Source organism: Arachis hypogaea, chromosome 17 (assembly GCF_003086295.3).
Source record: "Arachis hypogaea cultivar Tifrunner chromosome 17, arahy.Tifrunner.gnm2.J5K5, whole genome shotgun sequence".
NCBI lineage: Eukaryota > Viridiplantae > Streptophyta > Magnoliopsida > Fabales > Fabaceae > Arachis > Arachis hypogaea.
In genome coordinates, this window is record NC_092052.1 from 18,974,124 (window position 1) to 18,987,749 (window position 13,626).

Here is a 13,626-nt window from a genome sequence, read left to right on the forward strand (position 1 = left end):
TGAACCGGGTTGGGAATTATAAAAGCTTGAGTAAAAGTTTGAGTAAAAATTTGAGGCAAACTTTTACTCAAACTTTTCATATCAGCCACCCCATCCTTGCTGCTACCAACGTTTGAGCCAAAGTTTGGGGTCAAACTTTTGCTCAAACGTTGGCTCCCCCTTGCACACTCATGGCGCCAACGTTTGCCAAAACGTTTGAGGCAAACGTTGGCGCAAACTTTTGCTCTCCAGGGTGTTGATTTGTGATGCCAACGTTTTCCAAAAAGTTTGAGGCAAACGTTGGCTCAAGCTTTTCTCCCAAAAGTTTGCCAAAAAGTTTGAGGCAAACTTTTGCTCAAGCTTTTTGCCCAAAAGTTTGCGCAAAAGTTTGAGGCAAACTTTTGGTTAAGCTTTTTGCTCCCTGGTTCGTTTTCACTTATTCCAAAAGTTTGAGCTAAAGTTTGAGGCAAACTTTTGCTCAAACTTTTTGTCCTCTCTTCCTCCTAGCCATTCCTTCTTGCTTCAACCTTTCTCCAAGCTTTCTTCACCTATCATTAATCAACCAAACACATCAAAGCTATGCTCAAAATCATGAGATATTCATTCTTTCATAATATGTGACAATTATAGCATAAAACTTCATGAAATTGCATTAATTCATCTATGGTTGATTAAATCAAAGGAAGCATGAAAATCTACCCAATTGGCTTGCTTATGGCTCAAGAAAGTGCATAATTCATTTGAAAACAAAAGAAAAAGACTAGTGAAACTAGGCTAAGATGACTTGTCATCACTTTGCCCGAGATTTGATGACCCAAACCGGTGTTCCAAGTCAGCTCAAGAATTCTGGCGTTTAACTCCAAAACTGGCACAAAAGCTTGCGTTTAACTCCAAGAAAAGTCTCTACACATGGAAGCTTCAATGCTCAGCCCAAGCATACACCAAGTGGGCCCGAAAGAAGATTTCTGCATTAATTACCTATTTCTGTAACCCTAGGCTACTAGTTTTCTATAAATAGGACCTTTTGCTATTGTATTTTGATCTTTTACTCATACTATGGATCTTTGAGAAGCCTTATGCTATCTTAGACACGTTTGGAGGCTGGCCATTCGGCCATGCCTAGACCTTGTTCTTATGTATTTTCAACGGTGGAGTTTCTACACACCATAGATTAAGGTGTAGAGCTCTGCTGTTCTTCAAGAATTAATACAAAGTACTATTGTTTTTCTATTCAACTTAAGTCTATTTCTTCTCCAAGATATTCATTTGTTCTTCAACTTGATGGATGTGATGATCCATGACACTCATCATCATTCTCACCTATGAACATGTGCCTGACAACCACCTCTGTTCTACTAGCAATGGCTTGAATGCGTATCTCTTGGGTTTCTGATCTAAGATTAGAACCTTTGTGGTATAGGCTAGAATTATTGGCGGCCATTCCTGAGATCCGGAACGTCTAAACCTTGTCTTTGGTATTCCGAGTAGGATCTGGGAAGGGATGACTGTGACGAGCTTCAAACTCGCGATTGTGGGGCGTGTGACAGACGCAAAAGGATCAATGGATCCTATTCCGACATGATCGAGAACCGACAGATGATTAGCCGTGCGGTGACAGCGCATTTGAAACATTTTCACTGAGAGGATGGGAAGTAGCCATTGACAACGGTGATGCCCAACATAAAGCTTGCCATGGAAAGGAGTATGAATGATTGGAAGAAGGCAATAGAAAAGCAGAGGTTCAGGAGGAATAAAGCATCTTCATATGCTTATCTGAAATTCCAACCGAAGAATTACATAAGTATCTCTATCTTTATTTTATGTTTTATTTATCTTTTAATTATCAATTCTCCATAACCATTTGAATCCGCGTGACTGAGATTTACAAGGTGACCATAGCTTGCTTCAAGCCGACAATCTCCGTGGGATCGACCCTTACTCACGTAAGGTTTATTACTTGGACGACCCAGTGCACTTGCTGGTTAGTTGTGCAGAGTTGTGATAAAGAGTTGAGATTACAATTGTGCGTACCATGATGATGGCGCCATTGATGATCACAATTTTGTATACCAAGTTTTTGGCGCCGTTGCCGGGGATTGTTCGAGTTTAGACAATTGACGGTTCATCTTGTTGCTTAGATTAGGTACTTTTCAAAATTTTTAAGAATGAATTCTAGAGTTTCAAGGTGATGTTCTTAGCATCACAAAAGCTGATTGATTCTCATCAATTTAGCTGCTGAATGTAATGTCCTGCTGAAGCTTGGCCAAACATGTCTAATCTTTTTAGACTGAAGCTTTAGATTAACATTGCATGATTCCTGGAATTCTCATTAAAAATTTTGCTTCTCTTTATTTTCTTTTTCCATATAAGTTTCGAAAATCACAAAAAAATTTATAAAACCATAAAAATCAAAAATATTTTATGTTTCTTGTTTGAGTCTAGTATCAATTTTTAAGTTTGGTGTCAATTGCATGTTTTTATTCTTCTTGTATTTTTTCGAATACATGCAATATGTTCTTCATTGATCTTCAAGTTGTTCTTGATGATTTCAGTGCTCTGATCTTTAAATTCTCTTGTTTTGTGTGTTTTGTTGTTTCTCATATGCATTCTCAATTTGTTAGTGTCTCTTATATGAAAATTTTTAAGTTTGGTGTCCTGCATGCATTGTTTGATTTGAGTTTCCTAAGATTAGTTGTATTTTGATTGTTTCTCATCATTAAAAATTCAAAAATATTTTTAAAATCGTGTCTTTTCAAGTCAATAATACAGAGAATTGAAGATTCAGAACATTCAGCAGAGGAATCAAACAGAAAAAGCTGGGCGTTCAAAACGCCCAGTGAAGAAGGAAAACTGGCGTTTAAATGCCAGCCAAGGTACCTGGCTGGGCGTTTAACGCCCAAAAAGGTAGAGTTTTGGGCGTTTAACGCCAGGATGACACTAGAGGGAAGATTTTGTTTTTAATTTAGATTTTTTTTCAAATCTTCATAATTTTTCAAAATCAAATCTTTTTCAAATCACATCTTTTCAATCATATCTCTTCAAAATCAATTTCTTTCCATTTTTTTATTTTCGAAAATCCATGTTATAATTAAAGATTTACTTCAAAATTTTCAAGTCGTTACTTGCCTATTAAGAAATGATCAAATTTTAAATTTTAAGAATCATATCTTTTAATTTCTTGTTAGTCAAGTAATCAACTTTAATTTTAAAAACTTTCTTTTTCTAAATTGATTTTCAATCATATCTTCTCAATCATATCTTCTCAATCACATCTTTTTCAAAATTAACTCTCAATCATATCTTTTTTATTTCTAATTTCAAAATCTTTTTCAAAAATCACTTAATTTCTTTCCCAATCTTAATTTTCGAAAATCATCAATCAAATTTTCAAAATTTCTTTTTAATTATTTCAAAATCTTTTACTTTAATTTCGAAAATTCTTCCCCTCTTCTCACATCCTTCTATTTAAAGGACTAACACTCTTCCTCAAGGTGCAATTCAAACTCCCTCTTTCTTTATATGTTCGAATTCTCTTCTATCTACCTCCTCCTTCTATTCTTCTTTTCCTCTGACACCTCAAGGAATCTCTATACTGTGACATAGAGGATTCCCTACTTTCTTGTTCTCTTCTCTTTCATATGAGCAGGAACAAAGATAAAGACATACTTTTTCAAGCTAATCCTGAACCTGAAAGGACCTTGAAGAGAAAGCTAAGAGAAGCTAAAGAACATCTCTCTTTAGAGGGCCTAACAGAGCTTTTCAAAGAAGAAGAAACCATGGCAGCCGAAAACAACAATGCCAACAATGTAAGGAAGGTGCTTGGTGACTTTACTGCACCTACTCCCGACTTCTATGGGAGAAGCATCTCAATCCCTGCCATTGGAGCAAACAACTTTGAGCTTAAGCCTCAATTAGTTTCTCTAATGCAACAAAATTGCAAGTTTCATGGACTTCCATTGGAAGATCCTCATCAGTTCTTAGCTGAATTCTTGCAAATCTGTGACACTGTCAAGACCAATGGGGTTGACCCTGAAGTCTACAGACTTATGCTTTTTCCTTTTGCTGTAAGAGACAGAGCTAGGACATGGTTGGATTCACAACCTAAAGAAAGCATGAACTCTTGGGAAAAGCTAGTCAATGCCTTCTTGGCAAAGTTCTTTCCACCTCAAAAATTGAGCAAGCTTAGAGTGAAAGTCCAAACCTTCAGACAGAAGGAAGGTGAATCCCTCTATGAAGCTTGGGAAAGATACAAGCAATTGATCAGAAGGTGCCCTTCTGACATGCTTTCTGAATGGAGCATCATAGGAATTTTCTATGATGGTCTGTCTGAACTATCCAAGATGTCATTGGATAGCTCTGTTGGAGGATCTCTTCATCTGAAGAAGACGCCTGCAGAAGCTCAAGAACTCATTGAAATGGTTGCAAATAACCAATTCATGTACACTTCTGAAAGGAATCCTGTGAATAATGGGACAACTCAGAAGAAAGGAGGTCTTGAGATTGATACTCTGAATGCCATATTGGCTCAGAATAAAATATTGACCCAACAAGTCAATATGATTTCTCAGAGTCTGTCTGAAATGCAAGCAGCAACAGGCAGTACTAAGGAAGCTTCCTCTGAAGAAGAAGCTTATGATCCTGAGAACCCAGCAATGAAAGAGGTGAATTACATGGGAGAACCCTATGGAAACACCTATAATCCTTCGTGGAGAAATCATCCAAATCTCTCATGGAAGGATCAACAGAGACCCCAACAAGGTTTTTAACAATAATAATGGTGGAAGAAATAGGTTTAGCAATAGCAAGCCTTTTCCATCATCTTCTCAGCAACAAATAGAGAATTCTAAGCAGAGCCACTCTGATTTAGCAACCATTGTCTCTGATCTAATCAAAACCACTCAAAGTTTTATGACTGAAACAAGATCCTCCATTAGAAATTTGGAGGCACAAGTGGGTCAGCTGAGTAAGAAAATTACTGAACTCCCTCCTAGTACTCTCCCAAGCAATACAGAAGAGAATCCAAAGAGAGAGTGCAAGGCCATAAACACGTCTCACATGGCCGAACCTGGAGAGGAGGAAGAGGCAGTAATCTCCACTGAGGAAGACCTCAATGGACGTCCACTGACCTCAAAGAAGTTCCCTAATGAGGAACCATGGGAATCTGAAGCTCAGACTGAGACCATAGAGATTCCATTAAATTACTTTTGCCATTCATGGGCTCTGATTAGTATTCTTCCTCTGAAGAGGATGAAGATGTTACTGAAGAGTAAGTTGCTAAGTACCTTGGAGCAATCATGAAGCTAAATTCCAGGTTGTTTGGTAATGAGACTTGGGAGGATGAACCTCCATTGCTCATCAAAGAACTGGATGACTTGACTAGGCAGCAATTACCTCTGAAGAGACAAGATCCTGGAAAGTTCTCAATACCTTGTACTATAGGCACCATGACCTTTGAGAAGGCTCTGTGTGACCTGGGATCAAGTATAAACCTTATGCCTCTCTCTGTAATGGAGAAGCTAGGGATCATTGAGGTACAAGCTGCAAGAATCTCATTGGAGATGGCAGACAATTCAAAGAAACAGGCTTATGGACTTGTAGAGGATGTCTTGGTAAAAGTTAAAGACCATTACATCCCTGCTGATTTCATAATCCTAGAGACTGGGAAGTGTATGGATGAATCTATCATCCTTGGCAGACCCTTCCTAGCCACAGCAAAAGCTGTGATTGATGTTGACAGAGGAGAATTGATCATTCAAGTGAATAAAGACTCTCTTGTATTTAAAGCTCAAGGATATCCCTCTGTCACCATGGAGAGGAAGCATGAAGAGCTTCTCTCAATACAGAGTCAAACAGAGCCCCCACAGTCAAACTCTAAGTTTGGTGTTGGGAGGTTCCAACATTGCTCTGAATATTTGTAAAGCTCCATGAGAGCCACTGTCAAGCTATTGACATTAAAGAAGCCCTTGTTGGGAGGCAACCCAATTTTTACTTATCTATATTAAATTTCTATTTTCTTTTGTTATTTTATGTTTTCTATAGGTTGATGATCATGTGAAGTCACAAAAAACAATTGAAAAATCAAAAACAGAAGGAAAAATAGAATGAAAAATAGAACACCCTGGAGGAGACACTTACTGGCGTTTAAACGCCAGTAAGGGTAGCAGAATGGGCGTTAAACGCCCAGTCTGGCACCATTCTGGGCGTTTAACGCCAGAAATGGGCACCAGACTGGCGTTTAACGTCAGAAATGGGCAAGAAGCTGGCGTTAAACGCCAGAAATGGGCAAGAAGCTGGCGTTAAACGCCAGAAATGGGCAGCAGCCTGGCGTTTAACGCCAGGATTGGCAGCAAGGGGCGTTTTGCACGCCACATGGTGTAGGGATGAGAAATCCTTGACACCTCAGGATCTGTGGACCCCACAGGATCCCCACCTACCCCATCTCTCTCTCTCTTCTTCACCCATCACCTCAATACCTCTACCCCAAAAACCCCTCACCTATCAAATCCCACCATTCTCTTCACCACTCACATCCATCCTTCATAAAACCCCACCTACCTCACCATTCAAATTCAAACCACTTTTCCACCCAAACCCACCCATAATGGCCGAACCATACCCCCTCCCCACTCCTATATAAACCCATCTTCACTCCTTCATTTTCACACAACCTAAACACCACTTCTCCCCCTTGGCCGAAACACAAAGCCCCATCCATCTCCTCTATTTTTTCTTCTTCTACTCTCTTCTTTCTTCTTTTGCTCGAGGATGAGCAACCTTATAAGTTTGGTGTGGTAAAAGCTAAAGCTTTTTTGTTTTTCCATAACCATTAATGGCACCAAAGGCCGGAGAAACCTCTAGAAAGAGGAAAGGGAAGGCAAAAGCTTCCACCTCCGAGTCATGGGAGATGGAGAGATTCCTCTCAAGGGTGCATCAAGACCACTTCTATGAAGTTGTGGCCAAGAAGAAGGTGATCCCCGAGGTCCCTTTTAAGCTCAAAAAGGGCGAATATCCGGAGATCCGACATGAGATCCGAAGAAGAGGTTGGGAAGTTCTCACCAACCCCATTCAACAAGTTGGAATCTTAATGGTTCAAGATTTCTATGCCAATGCATGGATCACCAAGAACCATGATCAAAGTGTGAATCCGGATCCTAAGAATTGGCTTACAATGGTCCGAGGGAAATACTTAGACTTTAGTCCGGAAAATGTAAGGTTGGCATTCAATTTGCCTATGATGCAAGGAGATGCACACCCATACACTAGAAGGGTCAACTTTGATCAAAGGTTGGACCAAGTCCTCATGGACATCTGTGAAGAGGGCGTTCAATGGAAGAGTGATTCAAGAGGAAAGCCGGTTCAACTAAGAAGGCATGACCTCAAGCTCGTGGCTAGGGGATGGTTGGAGTTCATCCAACGCTCAGTCATTCCTACTAGCAACCGGTCTGAAGTTACTATAGACCGGGCTATCATGATTCATAGCATCATGATTAGAGAAGAAGTAGAAGTTCATGAGGTTATATCCCAATAACTCTACAAGGTGGCGGACAAGTCCTCCACTATGGCAAGGTTAGCCTTCCCTCATCTCATTTGTCACCTCTGCAATTCAGCTGGAATTGACATAGAGGAAGACATCCTCATTGATGAGGACTGATGCACATAAACTTGTTATGCTACGATTTAGGAAATTGCACGATCGGCAAAATTCCTTCCGGCAAGTGCACCGGTTATCGTCAAGTAAAAACTCACAATAGAGTGAGGTCGAATCCCACAAGGATTGGTTGATTGAGCAATTCGGATTAGAAGTGTGTTCTAGTTGAGCGGAATCAAGATTGAGATGAGTATTGCGGAATGTAAAATTGGCGGGAAAAGTAAATGACAAGAAATTGAAATGGCGGAATCTTAAATTGCATGAATTAAAGAGCAGAAACTAAATTGCTGAAATTAAAAGGGAATGGGGATGATTGCATGAATTGAGTAGCGGAATGTAAAGAGAAAGTGGAAATCGGAAATGGGGAATTCATTGGGTTATAGGAGATATTGAGATCTCCGAATCAAAACATGTTTATCTCTTCCTCAACCAATGCGTTCATTGAATTTTGCTTGGCAATCTTATATGATTGGATCCCAATCCCTTGGCTCACCAATTCTCTCTAAAAACAAACAAATTCCCAATCCCTTGGTTTAAATGTTCATAAGAAGAGATGATGCTCGATCACTGATTATACCACACAGTTTCATGAACCACAATTTGGTAGGATTACATGTCACAATATCCATCCAAACCCCAATCCAATTCACTGTGAGAAAGCTTCTCTAGCATGAATCCTCCATTCCTTTCCCAAGGTTCCGAAGAATTCCAAGTATGGGTAGTTTCTTTCCCAAGACAACTACTCAATGGAATTAGATCGAGAAGCTTTCTAACAAAATTCAAGAGAAAAGATTGAAGAAGAAGATAAACTATTATTGATTCATTGAATTACAATAGAGCTCCCTAACCCAATGAAAGGGGGTTTAGTGAATCATAGCTCTGAATTCAATTACAAAGAAAAGGAAAACTAGCTAAAAGTGAAAGTAAGTCCCCTCTCAGGGGCTGGATTCCCCTTTAATCCCCCCCCCTTCAAATGCAGAAACTAAGGCCTTTAAATAGGCTCCCTAAATTACAAAATGAAAATGAAATTCAAAGCAAATTACAATCAAATGAAAATAAACTATTCTAGATGATTCTTGTGGCCTTGATTTGGTGTTGTTGATGGGCCTTGCTTGCTTGAAGGGCTGAGTGACATAATTGATCCAAAAAGGATAATGATCCATTAAACTACACTCAAATGTTGCACCCCCTTTCTTGAGTCGTCACTTTGTTCTCTTGTCAACCTTGCCAATTTGATGCCAAATATAGACTATTATACCTCGTTGGAAAGCTATGGATGTCAGCTTTCTAACGCAACTGGAAGCACCTCAATTGGATCTCTACAACTCGAGTTATACTCCATGGAAGGTGAAGAGGTCAGCTGGCCTGATTGCATGTTGGTACTATGCTCTTCTATGCACATTACGGGGCTGTTTTCTCCCTCAATTTTTAGTATCCACCATGCATGCCATATATGCTTGGAAAGCTCTAGATGTCTTCTTTCCAATGCATTTTGAATCACCTCATTTGGAGTTTTGTAGCTCAAGTTATTTATGTTTGAAGAAGGCATGGTCAAGCTGTTCCATATAACACGTTTAAGCTTCAGTTTAAGGTTAAACTGAAGCTTAAACGTGGAAATGGAAAAGGTAGCCCTGGAGGTCGAACACGTTTAAGCTCCAGTTTGAGGTCAAACTGGAGCTTAAACGTGGAAATGGAGAGAGCAACCCTGGAGGAGAAAACTTGGTCGAACACGTTTAAGCTCCAGTTTGAGGTCAAACTGGAGCTTAAACGTGGAAAATGGCTCCCTGGTGCTTTTCCCATTCTGGCGTTTAACCTCCAGTTTGAGGTTAAACTGGAGGTTAAACGTGGAACTCCTTCCTGATTGGCATTCTCATTCTGGCGTTTAACCTCCAGTTTAAGGTTAAACTGGAGGTTAAACGTGGAATGCTTCTTTGGTGAGACTTTCATTCTGGCCTTTAACCTCCAGTTTAAGGTTAAACTGGAGGTTAAACTTCAATTCCAGCATTATATGGCTTGGTAGTTTAAGTTCCAGTTTAAGCTTAAACTGGAACTTAAACTCCACATGTGATATTCAAGCTTCATTTATTGATTTTGTTGCTTCCTTGCCTAGCCTCTTCTTCCCTGAAATCATCCAAACAATTGCATCAAAGTCTTGCAAAATTTCATGAGAAATCTTCCATTCATAGCATTCAAGTAATATAACTAAAAACTCATGGAATTTGCATCAAAATCTTCATGTTGAATGATTTAAGACAAGCATGACTATTTGGCCCAAATGATTACTTAAGGCTCAAGAAAATGCATAAAACAACTAAAAATAAAAGAAAAAGGCTAGTGAAACTAGCCTAAGATGCCTTGGCATCACAACACCAAACTTAATCCTTGCTTGTCCCCAAGCAAGTTCTGAATTATTGAGAAGAAAGAATGAAACAGAAAGTAAATTCATTAGCCATATCAGTAAGTAATTGACATTGATTAATGGGGTGTTCATGCAGAAAGTTGTTGCAGCATCACTTTATTGTTTCTTAGGTAAGAATGTCACTTTTTATGTTTCCACTAAAACACTGCTATGGCCTCTTGTTATTCACATATCCTTGGCAAGTTTCTTTTCTTTGTTTTTCTTTTTCTTTGAGCTTATTTGCTCCTTGTTGCTCAGTGTCATGTGTTGCACAAGCCTTTGGCATTTTCTTTTTCTTATCAGTGCACTACACATATCCACTACAGGCATTTTAGTTCACATTTCTTCTTGAGACATTGGTACCCAGCACCTCTTTGTGTGACTAAATGTTTTGTATTTAGGTTGCTCTTGATAATGGACTTTTGGTTGATAATCCCGGGTTAGTTAACCCAAGTTACCAAGTGTTGAAGCACTCCTCAGAACCTATTCATCCAAGCATATCCTTAATACATACACACCACAGGCATTTGTCTCAGAAGTTCAAACCATTGGTGCCTAGCTTATTTTCTCAATTTTTTTGCTTTTTGGTTGCCCTTTTTCAGTGGCTTTTTCTTCTTCTTTTTCTTTCTTTTTCATGGCCAAAGACATTTATTCATCAAGATCCATAGACAGCATCCTAATTTCCACTAAAAGTGACAATTCTAACTTTATTTCTTAGTGAGCTGACTATTCAATCAAACATGCATACCACCACTTAATCTTATTTGATTTCTTACCAAATGGAATTGAGTTACTTTTGTTCAAACATTTCTTTTATTTTATGGAAACAGAACAAGCATGGCAAGCATACATTTAAGCAAGTGAAGTTTATCCAGACACTTAGACTATCACTTATTTGGAAATTAAACAAACAGACAAACAAAAACTGCAATGACTCAAACTTAAAGCAGGGGTGCATGCAAACTTCCAATATCAGCAATTCAAAGTACAAGCAATTAAGTGACAATACAACCTTTTAGCATCTTCTTTGTTGTTCATCATCCTTCCTAGCCTTGGTGTTCTCTTTGATGATGATGTATATTCCTTCCATGAGATTGATTGTTTTCCTGCAAAGCTATTAGAAGTTGCTTGTTCCCCAAGCACTTTGAGAATTGGTTAGCATGCATGTATGTTTGTAGGCCTCTGAACTTAGATTGGTATGTGAACACCAAACTTAGTTCCTTGCCATATGCAGCAATTTGGATCATATGCAGAAAACCTCATGTGCTTTTATTAAGAAAATAACTATGAACTAGAAAAAGAAACTATGAACTAGAAATTAAACTATTGTTTAAGTAGTTTCCCTGATTGGTTGGAGCTAGTGACTAGTCATGCTGAGGTAGAAATGTGCTTTTAATGAAGTTTTTGGTGGAACACCAAACTTAGAATCTCACATTCACCCTTGAATTGTTTTGGTGTGCAACACCAAACTTAGCTCCTTGCAATACAGATAAATCTACTTAACTATTTTATTGAAATAACTAGAAAAGAAAAACTACCTTTGGTTGGGTTGCCTCCCAACAAGCGCTTCTTTAACGTCATTAGCTTGACATGCTGTTCTTGACTTTCTTCCTCTTCCTCCAGTTTGTTAAGAGGAATGACTTCAAGTGGATAAAGGAGCTAGTTAGTGCCCCTTGTTGTGAATGCTTCTTTCCAGCAAGCTTTCCCTTGTGATTGGCTTGAGTGAACTTGCTTGTTGGCTCAGGAGTTGGATTGTTCTTCGACCTTCTCTTCTTCATGGATATGGTCCTTTGTTTCTCGGTCACAATCCTCATTTTGGTGCTTGTTTCTACTGCCTTCACATCCTTGATCTCAGAACTTGGTTGTTGTTGGACAGTTGGAGTATCCTGTTCATCAAAAGCTTCCTGAATTTGTGGTTCAATGAACCCTTCCTCTTTGCAACTCTCTGTGTCATTGGAGTGTGATCTCCCTTGATTGACTTTCTCCCTTTCTTGTTCTTCTGATTCCTCCCTTGGGTTTGCCATGGTATCACTAGAAGAATTGTGGGTAGGGATTTGCTTTGATAGATATCCAATTTGTGCTTCTAGCTTTTGAATGGCAGCACCTTGATTTTGTAAGTTGGATATCACTTCTTCCTTAAAGCCTTTCAAATCGGCCACATCTCTGCCCATAGTTGCAAGCATTCCTTCTATCCTATTTAATTGATCTTGAAATTGTTGGTTCGGATTGGGTTGATGAGGTTGATTATCTTGGCTGTGATATGGTGGTTGGGAGTATGTGTTTTGTGTGAGCTGATAGAGTCTTTGGTTGGAGTGTTGGTAGTGGTATGACTCTTGTGTGTAGTGGAATGAGTCTTGTGGATAATGAAATGAATTGTATGAATTTGAGAAGGAATTTTGTGCTGAGAAATGCTCAAGTGATGAAGAATTTGGATATGTAAAACTAGGAGGTGAGGTTGGATAATTCAGAGGTGATGGCTCTTGATGAATGGGGTGTGAATAAGTGAAATCTCTTTGGTTTTGATCTTCCCAGCCACAACTTGAGTAGTGATCAAATTCACCAAAACATGGACCATTTTGTGGCTCTGGGAAGTACCCCGTTTCCTGTTCCTGATACTCCCACCCACCATGAGCATAATAACATGAATCATTCTGTGGTGGTGGAGAGTTTCTCATGAATTTTGATTGACCAAAAGATGATGGATACTCCTTTCTTTTTTGCAATGTGCTCAGTCTCAAACAATACTCATCCAAAGATAGTGGAAATCCCATAGTGAGGCAATATCACAAACAGCTAGTGGTTAGTATGCTAACAAGTGAATAAGCAAAGAAAACAAATTAAAATTTGCAGAAATTAGCAGTAATAAACTGAAACAAAAATTATTAACAAAAGAAAAGAAAAATTGCTCAATCTAGTTAACTTCCAATTGGAGAATTGTCAATCAAAAACCAATCCCCGGCAACGGCGCCATAAACTTGGTGCGCAAAAACTTGTTATGCTACGATTTAGGAAATTGCACGATCGGCAAAATTCCTTCCGGCAAGTGCACCGGTTATCGTCAAGTAAAAACTCACAATAGAGTGAGGTCGAATCCCACAAGGATTGGTTGATTGAGCAATTCGGATTAGAAGTGTGTTCTAGTTGAGCGGAATCAAGATTGAGATGAGTATTGCGGAATGTAAAATTGGCGGGAAAAGTAAATGACAAGAAATTGAAATGGCGGAATCTTAAATTGCATGAATTAAAGAGCAGAAACTAAATTGCTGAAATTAAAAGGGAATGGGGATGATTGCATGAATTGAGTAGCGGAATGTAAAGAGAAAGTGGAAATCGGAAATGGGGAATTCATTGGGTTATAGGAGATATTGAGATCTCCGAATCAAAACATGTTTATCTCTTCCTCAACCAATGCGTTCATTGAATTTTGCTTGGCAATCTTATATGATTGGATCCCAATCCCTTGGCTCACCAATTCTCTCTAAAAACAAACAAATTCCCAATCCCTTGGTTTAAATGTTCATAAGAAGAGATGATGCTCGATCACTGATTATACCACACAGTTTCATGAACCACAATTTGGTAGGATTACATGTCACAATAT

The 13,626-nt window shown here is 38.9% G+C and overlaps 1 non-coding gene across 1 annotated transcript; it reads right to left on the minus strand.

Annotated features, from left to right (window-relative positions):
• Nucleotides 1-4,157: 4,157 nt before the first annotated feature.
• LOC112767917 (small nucleolar RNA R71) lies at nucleotides 4,158-4,265 on the minus strand. The gene has a single exon (XR_003185357.1). It is a non-coding gene; the product is annotated as a small nucleolar RNA R71 (small nucleolar RNA).
• Nucleotides 4,266-13,626: the final 9,361 nt, after the last annotated feature.